General features: G+C 49.0%; 1 protein-coding gene across 1 annotated transcript in view; it reads right to left on the bottom strand.

Annotated features, from left to right (window-relative positions):
• The window catches only part of ADAMTSL4 (ADAMTS like 4), a 130,339-nt gene extending 115,635 nt beyond the window's left edge, over positions 1-14,704 (bottom strand). Inside the window, exons 1-2 of the mRNA XM_063145710.1 lie at positions 14,352-14,704; positions 5,213-5,374 (exon numbers count right to left, since the gene is read on the bottom strand). The gene's annotated coding sequence lies outside the window, so the exon portion shown is untranslated. The remainder of the gene's footprint in view (positions 1-5,212; positions 5,375-14,351) is intronic.
• Positions 14,705-21,187: the final 6,483 nt, after the last annotated feature.

Here is a 21,187-nt window from a genome sequence, read left to right as displayed (position 1 = left end):
GGCCTAGATGCAAATTTGGAAAGAATTATTACCATTTAAATAGGAATGCAGTATATCTCTCCCTAGTGTGGGAGAATGTGACCATCCCTACTTCAGATTAACGGGCTCAAGTTAAAGGAAGCCAGATTCCAGCTGGACATCAGGAAAAACTTCCTGACTGTTAGAGTAGTACGACAATGGAATCAGTTCCCTAGGGAGGTGGTGGGCTCTCCCACACTAGAGGCCTTCAAGAGGCAGCTGAACAACCATCTGTCAGGGATGCTTTAGGGTGGATTCCTGCATTGAGCAGGGGGTTGGACTTGATGGCCTTGTAGGCCCCTTCCAACTCTGCTATTCTATGATTCTATGATCCCAACATAGCAGTTTTGAACTGCAGACCCTCTACTTCTGTACTCCCAAAGTACCAAATGACGACAATGACTTACTTCCGAGTAGACATGGCTAGACCTCTGCTCTCCCTTCACCCACCCACCCCATGGACTTTCCCTTCTGTCAATCGGCACCCAAATTATGCCCACCATCCTAAAGCTGTATTCATCCCACCAATGACAACACACACAGAGAACCATGGCAACAGCGGAGCAAAGTGAAAATATGTGGTAAAACAGGACCGGGAAAATACACAACTTCGTGACCGGATGTAGCTGTGAGCTGGCAGCTGCGTTGTCTAAACAGAGGTGCACAACTGAAGCTGGAATACTTCCTTTGGATGATCAGATGAAAAGGAACTATGAGACTCTAATATATCATAGAATCATAGAATAGTAGAGTTGGAAGAAGCCTAAAAGGTCATCAAGTCCAACCCCCTGCTCAATGCAGGAATCCACCCTAAAACATCCCTGACAGATGGCTGTCCAGCTGCCTCTTGAAGGAGAGAGACCACCACTTCCCCAGGTCTCTGGTTCCATTGTCGTATTATTACTATTATTATTATTATTATTATTATTATTATTATTATTATTATTATTATTTTATATAGCACCATCAATGTACATGGTGCTGTACAGAGTAAAACAGTAAATAGCAAGACTCTGCCGCATAGGCTTACATTCTAATAAAATCATAAGTCGTACTGCTCTAACAGTCAGGAAGTTTTCCTGATGTCCAGCCAGAAACTGGCTTCCTTTAACTTGCGCCCGTTATTCCGTGTCCTGCACTCTGGGAGGATCGAGAAGAGATCTTGGCCCTCCTCTGTGAGACAACCTTTCAAGTATTTGAAGAGTGCGATCACGTCTCCACTCAATCTTCTCTTCTCCCGGCTAAACATGCCCAGTTCTTTCAGTCTCTCTTCATAGGGCTTTGTTTCCAGACCCCTGATCATCCTGGTTGCCCTCCTCTGAACACGGCAGCGAGATTATTATATGCACAAAAATGGAAAAGCTCAATATTGTCTACAATGGATGAATGGCTATTGAAGACGGTGGAGTTGGCGGAGATGGCAAAACTCACGTCAATAATTAGAGAAAAACCAACAGCTATGTTTTTAACTGAATGGAAACCTCTTACAGACTTTTTGCAGGGACTAGGAAAAAAATGATTTGTTCATCTGTGGATTCAACGATTAAGAAGAAAAGTTCAAGATAAAAGAAAGAGGGGAATTTTGATTTTTGTAATTATAGAGTCAGAGAAGATACGGTCACTGTGGAGAAAATCGGAAGTCCATCTCAACTTCGTCTGCTTTTTATGTGCTGTGTGGTTTTTTAAAAATCTTTCTATATGGTTTTTTTTTCTTTTGTATGGTGTGTTTGCAAGTTGGTTGTGTTTTGAATTTTTTTTTTTTAGAATAAATAAATAAACAGAGGTGCGCAACTTCGCAGCCGCGACGGCATAAATACCATGTCTAGACACGCCCCAGGTGAGCTGCAGGTCCACCTTGCAGCCTGCTTATTGGTGATAGGGTTAGGACAAGACAGCCCTTCAAAGAGAGGCCCGCCTCCCAAGAGAGGACAACCCTCTGTAAAAGAAGACGTGGGGCCACCCTAGGTGGGGTGGCCGCGCGTTAATTCTGCGCCGTGGAGGAAAAGGGCTTTCTTTTTGCTCTGCCCTGGACCTGCCTCACAATCCATCTCCATCCTGCCAGAATTACCCGGCCCTCAGCACGCCAGGATGGGGCTGCTAAAGACCTGACGAATTAGCCCTTTGTAGGTCATACTGCTTAGTTGTCTAAAGATAGACCTGGCAGGAGAGAGGGAAAGGCCAGGTCAAAGGAGGCCACAGTTTCGAGAGGGAGCCAGACAAGAAGCCGGCCGGTTTTGATAGGATAGGCTGGATCCATGGCCTGTCCTTGCGCACTCTCGGGCTTCCCCCTCCGGCGGCTTGAGGTCGCCTCGGTTCCCGGGGACCTGGGAGAGGTCAGCAGGGCAAGCTTGAAACCTAGACCAGGTCAGACGGGGGAAACGACTGCAGAAAACCGCCACACCTCCTTTATTTATTTCTTTATTGCATTTATATCCTGCCTTTTTTCCTACAAGGAACCCAAGGTGGCGAACAGAATCCTCCTCCTCTCCGTGTTAGCCTCACAACGACAACCCTGTGAGGTAGGATGGGCTGAGAGTCTGTGACTGGCCCAAAGTCGCCGAGTGGGGACTGGAACCCGGATCTCCTGACTCCAAGTCCAACACCTTAGCCTCTACACCACAATGGCTTCTTTAGAGTTCTGACTGAAACCTGGACCGGATTCAGCACCCACTCACCCTGCACCTTTGAGAACTCCTTTAGACTTCTGAGAGGTGGTCCACTCAAATCACCCAAAGCGTAGGGTAACGTACTAGCAAGATCTCCAGGCCCAGCCCTACCATAAGGTGGAGCAAGGCAGCTGCCTCAGACGGCACCTTGGAAGGGCAGCAGATGGTTTGCTCTTCCATTTATTATCACTGTATTTTCACTGGCAGGGAGTGGAGGGGGGCAGACAGGCAGAAGAGGCTCATGGGATTGTCTGCCTTGGCTAGTCCTGAGTACTTGGTACCTTGACCTGGGGAGGAAGGGGCACTGTTCGCTCCCCCCAACATGCCGGCACGAGACTGTCTTGGGTGTGCCCTGAAATCGAGATCAAGTATCCTTCTGATCCATGACCCTGTTTCAGCACACACTCGCCTCTTTCAAATGAAGCGAACCTGCAAGCAAGGACTGAAAATAATCTCTCTTTGTTGCTGCAGCCAGCTGAGATTATCAGGCTGGACAAATGCCTCTCTCTCTCCCTGCACCCCATCGCAACCTGGCACAGGAGGACATGGGACCAAGTTAAAACGGAAAAAAAATAAAGGCATACATCACATGAGATGTGGTGGAGAGCCAAGCACAGGTAGGGCTGCAATCCGAGGCATGCGTGCCTCGGAGTAAACTCCGTCTGAGATCAACTCAGCAGGGCTACGTTTTGAGTCAACATGGTGGGGATCGTACTGCAAGTCTGCACGTCATGGAATCTGTCGACGTATGCCAAGCAAATCTAGAATCATGGAATCATAGAATGGTAGAGTTGGAAGGGGCCTATAAGGCCATCGAGTCCAACCCCCTGCTCAATGCAGGAATCCACCCTAAAGCATCCCTGATAGATGGTTGTCCAGCTGCCTCTTGAAGGAGAGAGACCACCACTTCCCCAGGTCGCTGGTTCCATTGTCGTACTGCTCTAACAGTCAGGAAGTTTTTCCGGATGTCCAACCGGAAACTGGCTTCCTTTAACTTGAGCCCGTTATATACCCCCTAATGAAATGTGCTGTGCACACCTCTGTTCCCTGGTTGGGTTGGCCCTGCCTGTACCACGTGGTACAGCTAGCAGGGCGTAGAACACGGAACAACCGAGCTAATGAATCGGGGTGCCTACAGATCGAGATTCCCCACAGCCACAAACTCATGAAGTGGCTTAGGGGCAGATCACACCCACACCCACACCCACACTGAGCCTCAGTCTTCCCATCTCAGGAATGGGGATGAAAATACTGATTTACCTTCCAGGGTTGCTTTAAGAATAGCAACAAGATCACAGAGGTGGAACACTTCCAACATGTGAAAGCACTATGTAAATTAGATGACAGCAAAAATGATAACAGTAATATTTATAATAACAACCATCATATTCTGTTTTGCATGTGCCTTGTTAAAAACGACTAAGAGCTTTCTTTCTTTAGTTTTTAACATTATTTCAGCTTCTTCCTTTGCACAGTAATCCCATAGGTGTGCCAGGTACACCCTAATTTCCCAAGTACGTCTCCACTTTCCTTCCCCCACACCCCACACCCCCCACTGCTCTGATTGGAGTGAAGAAGGGGAAATCATGTTTTCTGTGGCATCCAGAAAATGTGTAGTTCCCCCACCACGCTAATGGCAGCCCTCATTAGTGTGATGGGGGAGAATTATGCACTTTCTGGAGGCCCTGGAAAGCATGTTCTCTCTCTCTCTCTCTCTCTCTCTCTCTCTCTCTCTCTCTCTCTCACACACACACACACACACACACACACACACACACACACACCATGAGTAATCCAACTCCATTGTGATTATCCCCCCTGCCATGTCTTTTTCTATCTCTCTCATGTATGACATGAAAATTAAATTCTCATCAACCAGCCTCCTCCAAACCTGGTGTCTTCCAGGTGTGGTGGACTACAACTTCCATCAACCCCAGTCAGCCACAATGGAAGTTGCAGCTCAACACACACGGTCGGGGAAAACTGCCCATGGTAAATAACTACCAAACGTTTGCCTGCTGGCTTTCGGAGCTCCCCACAGGCCCGGCGTGCGCTCAAAAGCATCAAAAATACTCCAGCGTCAATTTGCCATCCATCAGAGCGAATGGAACATTAAAAAATCCCCCCTCGGCTATTTTTAACCTGCTGAGCCTGGCTTCCTAAAAATAGATTTCCATCCCAACCGGCACCAATTAATATTTTCGCAAAATGTCACCCCCTTCGCCTCCCCCAAAACGTTCTCCAGTGCCTCTTGGCCGGCGACGCGGGAAGGTTGCTGGGTTATAAAGTGAGTGCAGCTCTAAAATCCCAGCAGCGCTTGGAACAAAAGATCTATAGTATTCTGTCGTGGACCGTGGACAGAGAACCTCCCCACCCCACACCCACCGCGAAGGCCAAAGCAGAAAAAGACCACAACAGACTCGCCCCAGAGTTTGCCTGCTGCTACTGGCTAACTGACATTCAAGATAGACTGCCTCTGAATATAGAAGCTCAGTTCAGATGTTAATGGTTCAAAGAGACCAACCCACCATGAATTTCCTTCCCAGCACTTCACACTCAGCGATAGGGCTGTGCACGCCCTCCCCGAACCACTTTAGATCCTGATCCGGACCTCCCAGATTGGACCCAACTTGGTTCGGGTCGATCCGGACCTCCCCCGATCCGCTCCAGAACTGCATCCAGAGTGAGATCTTTTGAAAGAGGAAGTAACCAGGTAAAAACGCGCAGGCAGAGAAGCGACGGTAAGCAAACACGTTCCCCCCCATGTGATAACGCTCTCAGTTAACCACTGCGCTTTGCAAGAGGTTCTCCGAAATGGGATTTGGCCCTCAGGCGGAAAGGCGTTCAAACACCAAACCAAACAGGGGAGATCTCACGGGGGCGTGTTACCCACAGTGGGAAAACTGAACCTCCATGTACAACAGCAGTGTACCTCCACATGCCAGATGTTGGGGGGGGACAGAGAAGGAGTAGCCGTCATCATGACAGCCTGCTCATGAGCTTCCCGGAGGCGTCCACCTGTTTTTCCCCCCTAGCGTTACCTATCCAAAGGCCTCGTGCAACTATTCCGTCTTTTCCTCCTTGATAAGATTTCCGTGGAAAGAGAAGAAAAAGAATGTAACTTCCGCATGTAACTCTCTGCTAAGGGAATTGCACTGGCTACCTATTGGCTACCGGGCCAGGTTTAAGGTTCTTGTACGTACAAAGCCCGAAACAACTTGGGACCAGGATACCCGAGAGAGCGCCTTCTCCCTCACCAACCCGCCTGGTCACTTAGGTCACTGGAGGGCATATTCCTGGTGGTTCCACATGGGCCTATTAAGAGTCCACCTAGAGAAGAGCCTTCGCTGTGGGGGCCCCCTTCCTTTGGAAGTCGGGCAGTGCCCAAATTTGTACGGTTTCTGGTGCCTCCCCAAAACGTCTTTATTTCCAGAAGTCTTCCTCAAGTGACCATTCACAGTTTTATCAGAATTCTGTTTTCTTTTCATTTTTTAAAAAAGCCATTATTTTAACGAGACTTTCTATTCTTTTACACTATTTAGTATCTTATATACAAAAATTTTGTCTCTTTTATCTTCTCTGTCCATTGCTCCAGGATCTTAGAATCATAGAATAGTAGAGTTCGAAGGGGTCTCTAAGGCCATCAAGTCCAACCCCCCACTCAATGCAGAAATCCACCTTCAAGCATCCCTGACAAATGATTGTTCAGCTGCTTCTTGAATGCCTCTAGTGTGGCAGAGGCATTCAAGGGAATATTACAATTACAATGTCTAGATATCAATATTACAAATAAATAAATGAAGAAGCAGCCTCCTTTTGCAGAACCATTTCAGCATCCTTCCTTCCACGCCCAGACCCGCGCCTTTCGTATCCCCAATTTAATCCCTTGATCGCCTTATTTCAATTCCCAGCAACCCACCCAATCCCCCCTCCCGGGGACCTGAAGGTGACCTGAAAGCTTCTTTATCACCACTGCTCTAATCTAGCCGCGCCTTCGCGGCTGGCGCACGAACACCCCACAGAGGGGGGTTTCGAACACCGACCCTGGCTGCTGCGGACGTCCTTGAATTTTGAAGATGGAGAACTCCAAGGCCGTGGGACAGGTGATCACGGGAAAGACGATCAGCTCCCTGAGGTACTACAACAATCTTTGGTGGCCTCCAGACCTGGTCAACCACAACTCCCATCTTCCCCCGCTGTCCAGGAGAGCGCCAGGATGGGAAAGGCTGCGCTACACCACTCCAGCAACACTTCAGACAACACAAGCTGCCAGTTGTCCTTCAGCTGACGCTGAGCGTTCATTTCAGACAAAGGCAGCAAGGAGTTAACTTCTGAATATAGACGCTTCGCCGCTGTGGTTCAAGCTTACAGTCTTGCACGATTTCACCATCGTAGCACAAACAAGCCAGGAACTGGGGGAACAGGTGCGGGGTAAACAGCATTTTTAGCCTTGGTTTTTGAAAGGGGAAGTTTCTAGTCCTCAATATTGCAAAGAGGACAATGCTAATAAAATACCACAATGAGAGAGGGGGGGGGGACATTCAAATAGCAGATGCAGTTCAATGTAAGCAAATGTGAGGCGATGCACGTTGGGCCCAAAAAAACCCAACTTCAAGTATAACCTGATGGGATCTGAGCTGGCGGTGACCGAACAAGAAAAAGTTCTTGGGGTTGTGGTGAACAGATCGATGAAAAAGTCCACCTCGGACTCTGTCAGCCAACCTCACCGCTCCGTATCATGTGTCAGAAGCATAGATTAGGACAGCTAAGGAAGAAAAGCCCCAGAAGAAGTCAGGCACGGGGAACCTCTACCCTTCCTCATGTAGTTCAGTTCCCATCAGCCCCAACTAGCATGGCCAACAGCCAGGGACAATGGGAGTTGTAGTCCGGCAATTTCGGATGGGTCCTCATTCTCCCAACCCCGATGAAAATGCCCACCCAGTGCGCGGCAGCTGTAAAGAAGGCAAACTCCATGTCAGGCGTTATAAGAAAAGGAATTGAGAATAAAACTGCCTGTATCCTACTGCCTTTATACAAATCTAAGGTGAAACCACACTTAGAGTACTGTGTACAGTTCTGGTCATCACACCTAAAAAAGGATATTATGGAGCTGGGAAAAGGGCAGAAAAGGGCAACTCAAATGATTCAGGGGGCTGGAGCATCTCCCCATATGAAGGAAGGTTATGACAGCTGGGATCGTTTAGCTTGGAGAAAAGGAGGCTGACATGGGCATGTTTAGCCTGGAGAAGAGGGGCTGCATTAATAGAAGTAGAGCTTCCAAATCGCGTGAGGTCCTGGTTCCTCTCTATTCGGCCCTGGTTAGGCCTCATCTAGAGTATTGCGTCCAGTTCTGGGCTCCACGCTTCAAGAAGGATGCAGACAAGCTGGAGCGTGTTCAGAGGAGGGCAACCAGGGTGATCAGGGGTCTGGAAACAAAGCCCTATGAAGAGAGACTGAAAGAACTGGGCATGTTTAGCCTGGAGAAGAGAAGATGGAGGGGAGACATGAGAGCACTCTTCAAATACTTAAAAGGTTGTCACACAGAGGAGGGCCAGGATCTCGTCTCGATCCTCCCAGAGTGCAGGACACGGAATAACGGGCTCAAGATAAAGGAAGCCAGATTCCAGCTGGACGTCAGGAAAAACTTCCTGACTGTTAGAGCAGTACGACAATGGAATCAGTTACCTAGTGAGGTTGTGGGCTCTCCCACCCTAGAGGCCTTCAAGAGGCAGCTGGACAACCATCTGTCAGGGATGCTTTAGGGTGGATTCCTGCATTGAGCAGGGGGTTGGACTCGATGGCCTTGTAGGCCCCTTCCAACTCTGCTATTCTATGATTCTATGAGTCTATGAAATAAAAGGAAGGACTTCTTCACACAGTGCAGAGTTAAATTATGGAATTCACTACCACAAGATGGAGTGTTGGCCACCAATTTGGATGGCTTGAAAAGGGGGTTGGATAAATTCCTGGAAGAGGAGAAGGCTATCCGTGGCTACTAGCCCTGATGGTTATGTGCTACCTCCAATATCCAAGGCAGTGAGCCTGTGTGCACCAGTTGCTGGGGAACATGGGCGGGAGGGTGCTGTTGCACCATGTCCTGCTTGTGGATCCCTGGTTGACAGTAGCTGGTGTGAACAGAGTGCTGGACTAGATGGACCCTTGGTCTGATTCAGCAAGGCTCTTCCTAGGTTCTTTTGAGAGAGAGAGAGAGAGAGAGAGAGAGAGAGAGAGAGAGAGAGAGAGAGAGAGAGAGAGATTGTGTACAATGCCCTTCAGGGAGGGGATAGATGTGGCGGCTTTCATTTTTAAACCTGCTGAAGGTTTAAAAACTCACCCAACTTTCCTCCCCGGTGTGGAGGAAATCCTGAAAGATACGAAGCCCTGGTTTTAATTGAAGCCAGCTGCAGCGCCCACTTGAGTGCCAGAATATCTTCTCCTCGGATTCCAAGCCAGTGGACTACAATTTACACCATCCCCAGCCAGCATGGCCAAGGGGTGCCCACCACGCCCAATTATCTTCACAACAACCCTGAAGGTAGGTAAGGCAGAAGGTGGATGAGGATGGCCCATGACCTTCATGGCTGGGTGAGGATTTGAACCCAGCCCTCTCCAGTCCTAATCCAAATAAAGAAACCAGTGGGACTGCAATTAAATTTTGCAGCGCGGGGTGTTCCATGTCAGGGTTCCAGCCAGCCATGGCGCATTGCATAATACTCCATTACGTACATTCCTACCATTTCACGAGATCTTGAGCATTCTGTGGTTACTGAGCTTATAAGAGTGTGTGTGTTTCAAGTGCACATCTTTAATCAATCTTGATTTGGTTAAATCAAACATTCATCGTAAAACTGGAGAGAAGGAGGAAAATAACAAATAACTCACTAAATAATAAAACAAGAAAAATCATGTATTTATTGATTTATTGCATTTATATCCTGCCTTTTTTCCTCCAAGGAATTCAACGCAGCATACATAATCCTCCTCCTCTCCATTTTATCCTCACAACAACAACCCTGTGAGGTAGGCTGGGCTGAGAGTCTGTGATGGGCCCAGAGTCACCCAGTGAGCTTCCATGGTTGAGAGGGAACTTGAACCTGGCTCGCCCGACACTCTAACCACTACACCGCACTGCCCCTCAAACCATCAAATCGGATAACCTAACAACTAACTAATCCTACATAATTCCATCTCATTTACCAGACCCACGTAACACCTTCGTTTCGATTGGCTGGAAAGCGCACACACACACACGTGTGTGCACACATGGGTTTTTCTCAAAAGCTGACATCCCGGGGCGAGGAAGAAAACGGGATTTTAAAAAACCCAACTCTCTTTCTGGGTAATATCTGTGTCGTTTTCATAGGAGCGCTTTCTGCAGCACACACGGGCACAAAGCCGTCTTCAGACCAAGGCGCAGGTGGGCCGGCCTCTGGCTTCCTTCGCAAACTTCAGGGAAGAATGGACAACGGTGCGGAGACCGAAGGAATTGGAAGAGGAAGGGACGCGGAGCGAAGGAATGAAAAAGACCCCTTGTACGCCTGGCTGTCGGCAGACATTCAGCCGCCTTCAGAGTGGAGCGAATGCAAAACCGCACGGGCACGGTGTCCATTTCCTGCTGACCTTGGGGTCACCCTCTGGGATGCCTCACAACCTCAGCCGGCCAAGGGGGACCTTGGGTACGCTAAAGAGCGCTCTTTTGCTCCCCACCTGCCTGCGTTTCGCACACAGACCCGTTCAGTTCACCAAGAGACACATATGCGTAAAACCCGGCCGGCCAGCCAGCCCCCACGCAAACCACAGCAAAGCCCCCCCAGTTCTCCACCCACGTCCTGTGTCGTCCGGGCCTCGGTTCTGCCTGGATTGGCTCCCCTGCTGTTTTCTCGTAACCTCACCCCTCTGGCAAGCGATCCGGTGGCTTCCAGATTTGGCACGGGGGCAGGATTCTGGTCCCTGGCATCTCTCGCCGCACGCCATGTGCAAACAGTTAAGCAAATGCGCTGCGGCGAAGGCAGAAAAGTTGCCTTCTTGTTGGAGGGCTGAGGTGAGGCTTACGTACCCTGGGTCGGACTGCGCTCTCTCCCTTTGCCCCATCTCTGGAGTCGGGGGTCCCAGAGGGCTGGACGGTCCTGAGTGGCGTGGACAAGGCCGAGGTTTTGCAGAGACTCGCGGCACGGGTACAGGCTCTATGTTTTAATATTTTTACCCAAATAATCATTATTGGGGCTTTTTGGTTTAGGAGGAAGAGAAGGTGGCTAGAAACTGATTGTGCATGGTGCAATGTGATTTAGGATGGGCGGGGGGGGAACCCTCAACCTGGTGCTTTCCATATGGTTGGACTACAACCCCCATCAGCTGATGGGGGTCGTAGTCCAACCATATGGAAAAGCGCCAGGTTGCGGAAGGCTGAAGCAGTCTCATACAAAATGCCTCGTTAACGCACGGAACCCTCCGCCACAAGGCATGCCGACGGCCAACACAGCTTGGAGGGCTGAGACGAAAGGTATTAAAACAGCGCGATCCTATGCGCGTTTACTCCGAAGCAAGTCCCGCTGGGTTCCATAGGGCTTTCTCCCAGGTACGCATGTAACGGCCGAAAGAGGCATTTATAGAGAGGTTGCTGAATCTTCAGGCATTATAAATTCCTCTTCTGAATAAGGCTTCTGAGCAAGGAGGCATAGGCGGATCGGGCCACACTGGTGCCTCCCGGTGCAACGTTTTCTCGGATGCAAGTCCCATCGATCCACGCGTGCAGGATCGGGAAGCAGGAGAGTTTGCCTTGCGAGGAGTCCACAAGTCCCTCGCTGTCCTGGGGGAAGGGAGAGGGAGTCCCGCTTGCCTGCCTGCCTGGACATCGCGGCCTGTTTGAGGAGAGAGGTGAGGCGACCCGGTGCCCTTTCCTCGGGAGTAAGGCAGAGGCTGGCTTGGGCCAGGGTCGCCTTCGCCACATGCTTTTCCTTCTTCTTCTGGCGGCGGCCTCCCGGCTCTGGGAGGGCGGCTTCCGGGCAGAAGTCCGAACATGGAGCTGCTCCCCCACCCCAGCGTCCCTGGCTTTGCTTCGGCTGGGCGGGCGCGGGGCACCATCTCGCCCGCCCAGGCCCAGCTGAATCCTCGGGCCGGGCTGGCTGAGATCTATTACGGGCTTTTAGCCGCAAGGGCTAAATAGATCCTCCCTGTTCAGGAGCAGTGTAACTTTGAAAGCCAATTGCAAGGGCAGGAGGGCAAGCAACAAGTGAAGTTTCTTGCCTTCATGGGCTGCTCTGGAAGCACGTAGCAGTCCCTTGTTGGAAACAGGACACTAGGCTAAAAAGCATTTTAAAAAAAAAGATTAAATCCTTATAAATTAGGGTGTCCTGCTCAGTTTCATGGCGGTGCAATACTACAAATGAGAAGGATCTTGGAGTTGTTGTAGATCACAAGCTGAATATGAGCCAACAGTGCGATATGTCTGCAAGAAAGGCAAATGCTATTTTGGGCTGCATTAATAGAAGTATAGCTTCCAAATCGTGTGAGGTACTGGTTCCTCTCTATTCAGCCCTGGTTAGGCCTCATCTAGAGTATTGCGTCCAGTTCTGGGCTCCACAACTCAAGAAGGAGGCAGACAAGCTGGAGCGTGTTCAGAGGAGGGCAACCAGGAGGATCAGGGGTCTGGAAACAAAGCCCTATGAAGAGAGATTGAAAGAACTGGGCATGTTTAGCCTGGAGAAGAGAAGATTGCGGGGAGACATGATAGCACTCTTAAAATACTTAAAAGGTTGTCACACAGAGGAGGGCCAGGATCTCTTCTCGATCATCCCAGAGTGCAGGACACAGAACAACGGGCTGAAGTTATAGGAAGTCAGATTCCGGCTGGACATCAGGAAAAACTTCCTGACTGTTAGAGCAGTACGACAGTGGAACCAGTGACCTAGGGAGGTGGTGGGCTCTCCCACACTAGAGGCCTTCAAGAGGCAGCTGGACAACCATCTGTCAAGTATGCTCTAGGGTGGATTCCTGCATTGAGCAGGGGGTTGGACTCGATGGCCTTTTAGGCCCCTTCCAACTCTACTATTCTATGATTCTATGATTCTAAGTTACAAGAAGCCAGATTCCGGCTGGACATCAGGAAAAACTTCCTGACTGTTAGAGCAGTACGACAATAGAATCGGTTACCTAGGGAGGTTGTGGGCTCTCCCACACTAGAGGCCTTCAAGAGGCAGCTGGACAACCATCTGTCAGGGATGCTTTAGGGTGGATTCCTGCACTGAGCAGGGGGTTGGACTCGATGGCCTTGTAGGGCCCTTCCAGCTCTGCTATTCTATGATTCTACTCTCATTTTGCCTTCTTCTTCCTCGCCAAACGTGACCAAAATTGAACATTCATGTGGCATGGAGGCAGCGTGGGCAAAGTGATACCTTTTTTTTTTAAAAAAACAGAACGGGGAGGCTTGAAAAAACAGCAGGGAGCGAACAGCCGTAAAGAAAAGACAAAAACACCTCCCAGAAAACTAGCCCCAATAACTGGAGGTTCAAAGCGGGAATTTTGGCAGGGCCTCTCGATAAAACTCAGCCAGGAGCTCATACCGTGGCCGTAGGAGACGCCAGTTCCTCCAACCCACAGGCTGCACTCCTCCGCCACCGCCTCCCCGTTCCAAACTACGCACAGAAATTCCACACGGCGTTCGCTTGGCAGGCCATGAAAGGCCGAGCGCTGCACCTGGCGCAGGTAGCGGGGGGGGGGGCTGAGCATCCCCCCCCCCCATGCTCTTGTGTGTGTGTGTGTCGGCCTCTCTGTTTCATTCACTCAAGCATGAACCAAACTGAAGGGGGAACAAGAGAGAGAGAGAGAGAGAGGAAACGGAGAAGGTTCTGGCAGCCGTAGGGGCCGTGGCAGGTGTGAACAGAAATGTGGCCGGGTTGTGAAGGTGTGGCGGACGGCAGGGACGTGCTTCAGCATCCGGCCTGGTGGCGTCTTGGCCAAAGCAAACCTTGTCTCTTGCGACTGGGGCTGGGAAAGGGGGCAGATATGTGCCAAAAGCAAGCTGCCCTCGGTCTCTCCCCGCTTCCCCTGCCCGTTTCCTCTTGGAAATCAAAACACGAGAGGCTCCGTTTTTGGAGAGGTGAGGCCGGGTGGCGACGCCATGCCGTTGCACTGCGCGGCGCAAGCCCCGAAACGGAGATCACGGCTGCGGCCGAAGGAGGCGAAACCGAACGGAGATACGGCGATGAACAGCCTGGTGTAGCAAAAGTCACCCTATTATTATTTACACCGGACACAGCAGTGTACCGCGTGTTAAGGATGTAGCGTATTGTTGTTGTCTTTATTTGTATCCCAACCTTTCCCCCCAATACCGGGATTCAGGGCGGCTTTACAAAATGAAAACATATACAATTGAAACCTATAACTAGAGATATACAAAAGTTAAAAATATAATTAAGCCAGCTGTAACATGAAAATGTTGAAAACGTTTAGAAGGACTGAGCTGAAACCGTAATCACACCGCTTTCCCCCTCTCCCCTCTTCCTCTGAGCATATGCAGAGTATCTTTTTTTTAAAAAAATCTTTGCCCTCTATTCATCGCCGCAGTGAATAACTGCATGGATTTGGGGTGAAGGGGGAAACCCACTGAGGGGAACACCCCGGAGTCACTCCTCCTCTTGCAAAAAGGGGGGCACATTTACCTGTATTTACCTGGAGCAGGTGGTGGTGGTGAGGAGGTGGAGCAGGATGCCAGGATCCGCTCGCTCCGTGGTCCTCTGCCTCTCAAGCAAGCAAGCGGCCACGATGAGGAAGAGGAAGAGGAGGAGGAAGAGCGGCAGCGGCACTTTGGAGGTCGACTCACTGAAGGATGCAGGGCCATTGGGGGTCAGTGCCTTACCCATGGGGCCTCCAAAACCCGGAGATGGCCTTGCATCTCTCTCTCTCTCTCTCAAAATGAGCGCCCCGTTTTGCCCGAGTTCAAAAGTAGGACGTGGCTGGGTGGGGTGGGGGGCAGCACAGCCCCATTGTCTGGGCTCGTCTAGGCCCCTGGCCTGTGATCTTAAGCCGGGCTTTTCAAACGTACTCTGTTTTTCTTTCCCCAGTGAACTCCGCAGACCGAAAATGCGGGGAGGGGGCGCGCCCGTTGTTGTTGTTCAAAGGGCCCCTGTATCAGCTCTTAGCTGTTTGCTTGGGATGGCTGCCCACCCTCTGGCCGGCCTGCCCAACGCGCCAGCCTTGATAAGTAGCCTCTGGGATTGTTTGCTTTAAAGATGGCCAGTGCCAGGTTCCTCTCCACTGTTTTTGTCCATTTCCCCAACACCCACCCAAGCTCGGTCTGTTGCTGTTCCCAAAGCCGAAGGAACTGGAATGAGGTTCGATCACCAAGTGGGGGGGGGGGGTGTCAACCTCCAACAAGAGGCGGCTCACCGTCACCTCTTTTCCGGAATCAATTCCCGATCTGTTCAGTCTGCACAGGACGGTTCTGCATCTGACGTGGTCGAAGATCCGAAGCAGCCCTGAAAGGAGGCAAAAAGAGATGGATCTCAGGAGATCTCGAAGTAATTCTGCAGGCATCGAGCCCGACGCTGGGGCTCAGGAGTGGGCAACTGGTGGCCCTCCAAATGTTGCCGGAATGCAACTTCTATGAGCCTTGGCTGGTGTAGCACTTGGGAAGGCATGCAACTACTTATTATTATTATTATTATTATTATTATTATTATTATTATTATTGAGCCTCATGTGGCGCAGAGCAGTAAAGCAGCAGTTTCTGCAGCCGAAACTCTCCCCACGGCCTGAGTTTGATCCCAGCGGAAGCTGGTTTCAGGCAGCCGGGTCGGGTCGACTCAGCCTTCCATCCTCCCGAGGTCGGTAAAATGAGTACCCAGTTAGCTGGGAGAAAGGTAATAATGGCCGGGGAAGGCAACGGCAAACCACCCTGCTATAAGGCCTGCCAAGAAAATATCAGCGAAAGCTGGCGTCCCTCCAAGAGTCAGTAATGACTCAGGGCTTGCAGGACAGGTTCCTTTCCTTTCCTATTATTATTATTATTATTATTATTATTATTATTATTATTCTTAGTAGTAGTAGTAGTAGTAGTAGTAGTAGTAGTAGTAGTATCCCGCCTTTTGCCCAATGCTGGGCCTCAAGGCGGCCTTACAAAGTTTAAAATATACATGGGGGGGGGGGGAGGGAAACAAAACCATAAACAATTAAAAAATACACAACAAAATTATAAGACATTAACATAGATGGAGGGCTGGCTTATTCTCCAAAGGCCTGCTTGAACAAAAAAGTTTTAGCCTGCTTCCGAAAGCCCGTCAAGGAGGGAGCCAGCCTAGCTTCCTTGGGAAGAGAGCTCCAGAGCACCGGAGCAGCCACCGAGAAGGCCCTCTCCCATGTTCCCACCAAGCGTGCCTGTGAAGATGGCGGGACTGAAAGAAGGGCTTCTCCAGAAGATCTCAAAGCACGGGCGGGCTCATAAGGGAGAATACGTTCTTTCAAATAACCAGGACCCGAACCATATAGAGCTTTATAGGTCCTAACCAGCACTTTGAATTGTGCCCGGAAAAAGACTGGAAGCCAGCGGAGCAGTTTTAAAAGGGGAGTTGTATGCTGTATCATGTAAGATGATGACAACTGTTAAGGGGTTGCAGGGACTTCAAGTTTCTAGTCCTGGTGGTACAGAAAATTGGCTGGTCTGGGGCGTTATATGCTCCCTGTGACCAGCCCTGGTCAACATTCTGGATTTTGTGGGAAAACCTGGGGAGAGTTCCCCGCCCCCATGTTGTTGGGCTGCCAGTTGCACAACACGGCTTGGGACCAAAATACCTGCTGGAACGCCTCTCCCAACCTTAACATACCTGGACACTGTGATCAACATCAGGGGGGGCTTTAAGCACCACCTCTCCAAGGGAGGCTCAGACGGTAGCAACAAGCAAGAGGGCCTTCCCAGTGGTGGCCCCCCGACTATGAAATGAACTCCCCACTGACGCCCGCCTGATGCCAACACTGTCGTCATATCGACACCAGTTTAAGACCGCCCTCTACTCCCAGGCATTTAATGGTATATTATGAGGCATCTCTGTCCGCTAATTTAGAACACCTAAAAAAGGTGTCATGAAAAAAGGTATTATACAGCTGGAAAACGTGCAGCAAAGGGCAACTAAAATGATTCAGGGGCTGGAGCATCTCCCCTGTGAGGGAAGGTTACAACAGCTGAGATGGTTTAGCTTGGAAAAAAGGAGGCTGAGGGGAGACAGGAGAGAGGTGTCAAAATATGCATGTGGATAGGGAGACATTTCTCTCCTGCTCTCAAAATACTAGAACCGGATGGGGTCATCCCATTAAGCTGATTGGTGGGAGATCCAGGACAAATAAAAGGAAGGACTTCTTCACATAGCGCAGAGTTAAATTATGGAACTCCCTGCCACAAGATGTAGTGATGGCCTCCAATCTGGATGGCTTCAAAAGGGGGCTGGATAGATTCCTGGAAGAGGAGAAGGCCATCCATGGCTGCTAGCCCTGATGGCTATGGGCTACCTCCAGTATCAGAGGTAGCAAGCTTGTAAACACCAGTTGCTGGGGAACATGGGTGGGAGGGTGCTGTTGCAACATGTCCTGCTTTGTGGGTCCCTGGTTGACAGCTGGCTGGCCACTGTGTGAACAGAGTGCTGGACTAGATGGACCCTCGGTCTGATCCAGCATGACTCTTCTTAAGTTCCTATTTGTTTTTAATTTTTCTACATTTAAAGTGTCTTTATTATGCTGTATTTGTATTTTTACCCATCTTTGTCACAAAATATAAACACCTAGGAACTTGGCTCAATGAACGCAATGAATAATGACAAGAGATAAACACAGGAATGAAGCTGGCAAGAGCAGCGTTGGTCAAAATGAAACCGCTGCTATGTAATCGGGATCTTAATCTTACACTAAGGACTCGGATGGTAAGAGGCTACGTGTTTTCAATATTGTTTTATGGAGTGGAGGCTTGGACACGAAAGAAAAACAATCTGAGCTAAATCGAATCTTTTGAAATGTGGATATACCGGGATATGTTGAAGATTTCATGGACTGACCGAATAAGAAATGAGAAAGTACATTGTAGGGTAAACAAACCAGAATTAATAGATACCATCAAATGAAGACAATGGCAATATCTCTGTCATGTTATGACAGAGGAGAAAAACACACCATTCTCCAACTTATTCTCCGAGGGAAAAATGAAGGGGAAAAGTCAGCAGGAAGAAGACAGAGGGGGCGACATGATAGCACTCTTCAAATACTTAAATGGTTGTCACACAGAGGAGGGCCAGGATCTCTTCTCGATCTTCCCAGAGTGCAGGACATGGAAGAACGGGATCAAGTGACAGGAAGACAGATTCTGGCTGGACATCAGGAAAAACATCCTGACTGTTAGAGCAGTATGACAATGGAACCAGTGACCTAGGGAGGTTGTAGGCTCTCCCACACTAGAGGCATTCAAGAGGCAGCTGGACAACCATCTGTCAGGGATGCTTTAGAGTGGATTCCTGCATTGAGCTGGAATTGGGTTGGACTCAATGGCCTTGTAGGCCCTTTCCAACTCTGCTATTCTATGATTCTATAATCATGGCTAAAGATCTTGTGGGAATGCTATAGCTGTGCTTCTATGCAATTATTTAGAGCAGTGACGTCAAAAACAAAAATAGCTAACCAATAGGAGAAGACAGCCTAAGGAGAAGATCCATTGTTGTAAACCGCCCAGAGAACTTCGGCTAGGGGGCAGGATAAAAATAATAATTAATAATAACAACAACAAATGGGGCTATCCCAATGAAGAATTTGGGGGAGCAGTGTTCTCCTCCTCAAAGCTCAGAGCAAACGCTGCACTGCCTCAGTCCCTCCCAAACAACCAATCCTTCCAAACCTCTTTCAGATTAAAAAAAAATATCTCCCAGGACTTGCTCTTTAGCTTCAGCCAGGGCAATCTCTTGACTAATGCCCGTCCTACAGCCAGAAAAGAGACAGATGTGTTCTGTCATCCTCCGGCTGAGGGGCGGAGGCAGAGAGGACAGCGCTCTTTTCCAAAACACTCGGGCCGAGTTCCTATCTCCAATCATCTTGTAGAGGCAGATGGAGCCAAGGAAGGACAGGTCATGCTGAGGAGTTAATTAAAGTGTGAGTAAAGTTCTGGCACTGCGGATGGCGACCCAGTCGCAACTGGCCGGAATTGTCTGCTGCCCTCTGGTGGCTTTATTTGCATTTATTGATTTAAATGGTTTATCAGCTGCATCTGAGTATAACCTTTGTGTAAAACAAAACTTCGGAAACCACAAAACAGAATAAAGCGACGACTTTAAAAAGGCGAAAATAAAATCACAAACAGCTAAAACCTAATCGCGCCACATACGAAACCCTGCGAGATCCGTAGCTCTGATTTTCTTCCTCTTCCCTCCCCATTTCCTTTTACTCTTGTGTTGTGCCTTTTTTAAATCGTGAGCTGGTGGGCTGGGTACCGTCTTGTTTTTATTAATTGTAAGTTTTGGCAGAGGAACAGAATCAAAAATGCTTTGAGAAATGTAAATAAATAACAGGGTAAGATAAACAGGGGAGTGTTTTGGACCTGCCTTATAGCCTGTAATGATGGCAAGCGGCAGATGTCAATTGGAACACATTTCTGCAAGCTTGGCCACTACCAAAAAGGCCCTGTAGCCTGGCGCGCGCACACACAAACACCCACACTGGTGCATCTGAGCACGTTCGAATGATGGCTTTTAAAGCCATGGGAACAGAACACCATTTGCTTATCTGGTGGCTTGAATAAGTTAGATAACACGTTTCTCTGGAGTCCTGGAGAATGTAAGAGAAGTCTTGCTGGATCAGGCCTAAGATCCATCGAAAGCCAGCATTCCGTCTCCATGAAGAAATACTTTCCTGTGTTTCCTAAACCTGATTGCCTTTCAGTTTTGACTGAGCTTCCTCACACAAAGAATTTATTGCATGCTTGTGATTGATCACTCATGAAACTTTGTGGGGCCTTTTCATGATGTTGTCAACCTCCTACGCCTTTCTTGCCATTTTCAAGCAGGAATCCGTCATTTTAGAAAGCCCTGAAAATTCAGTAATAAATCGAACAAGCTGGAGCGTGTTCAGAGGAGGGCAACCAGGATGATCAGGGGTCTGGAAACAAAGCCCTATGAAGAGAGACTGAAAGAACTGGGCATGTTTAGCCTGGATAAGAGAAGACTGAGGGGAGACATGAGAGCACTCTTCAAATACTTGAAAGGTTGTCCCACAGAGGAGGGCCAGGATCTCTTCTCGATCCTCCCAGAGGGCAGGACACGGAATAATGGGCTCAAGTTACAGGAAGCCAGATTCCAGCTGGACATCAGGAAAAACTTCCTGTCTGTTAGAGCAGTACGACAATGGAATCAGTTGCCTGGTGAGGTTGTGGGCTCTCCCACACTAGAGGCCTTCCAGAGGCAGCTGGACAACCATCTGTCAGGGATGCTTTAGGGTGGATTCCTGCACTGAGCAGGGGGTTGGACTCGATGGCTTTACAGGCCTTTTCCAACTCTACGATTCTATGATTCTATGAAATAGCACAATAAAATGGCACCATCTGCTGGTGGTAGAATGGAAACATATGGGAAGGAACCGGCAAAAATAAGGGAGGTGTATGGTGCCAATTGTTAAACCCACGGAGACTCTGGAAGACAAAGCCCTGGAAAGGTGGCAGGATTTTTGCTAAACGTGGAGAAGCCCTATGAGGAGGTAACATAAATTTCTCCATCTCCGGTACCCCTAATGTTTTTCTACACAAGGCTGTTAATATGCTGCGTCTACTTTGTTTTGTTGCAGAATTCAGATCCAAGCACCACACAAGGAGCGTTTCCTTTCCTGCTTTTATGCTATATAACCTCTAGGTGGCACTGTGATGCAGAGGAATAGTGCAAATACACAGGAAGGAACCACATTTTCTATCCGCCATCTGAAATAATATCCCATTTAAAAAAAAAAAAACTCACTAAAGGTGCCGTTCTCAAACAAAAGCAAAAGTGGAGGGTCACAACATGGTCTAAGCAACCTGTAAACAACTGTGAGTAAGGTATGACGAGCACACAATAAACACCTCCTGTAGAAAAGTTCCTACTGTGTAGATAGTTTTATGAACTCCAGTTATGTATTGTGTACATTTTCTGCCATGGATGGAGTGTTGGATTTTGAGCGGGACTGGCCTGCATTTGAACCCACAAGAACCATGGGACTTGCTCGCTGAAACGGGCCAATCACTCTCTCCCAACCTAACATACCTTAAAGCCAGTGATGGGTAACAGATGTTTTGGACTACACCTCCCATCAGACTTAGCTAGCACAGTCAATGGTGAAGGCTGATGGGAGCTGTACGCCAAAAGAACTGGAGGACCATATATTTCCCACCTCTGCATTACAGGGTTGTTGTGAGGATAAACAGATGGGATGACCAATATGGCATGCCTGAGATTATTTAATAATAATAATAATAATAATAATAATAATAATAATAATAATAATAATAATTTTTC

The sequence above is a fragment of the Elgaria multicarinata genome, chromosome 21 (genome assembly GCF_023053635.1).
Source record: "Elgaria multicarinata webbii isolate HBS135686 ecotype San Diego chromosome 21, rElgMul1.1.pri, whole genome shotgun sequence".
Lineage (NCBI taxonomy): Eukaryota > Metazoa > Chordata > Lepidosauria > Squamata > Anguidae > Elgaria > Elgaria multicarinata.
Note: the sequence above shows the minus strand (reverse complement) of the source record. Positions and strands in the feature narration are given on the sequence as shown.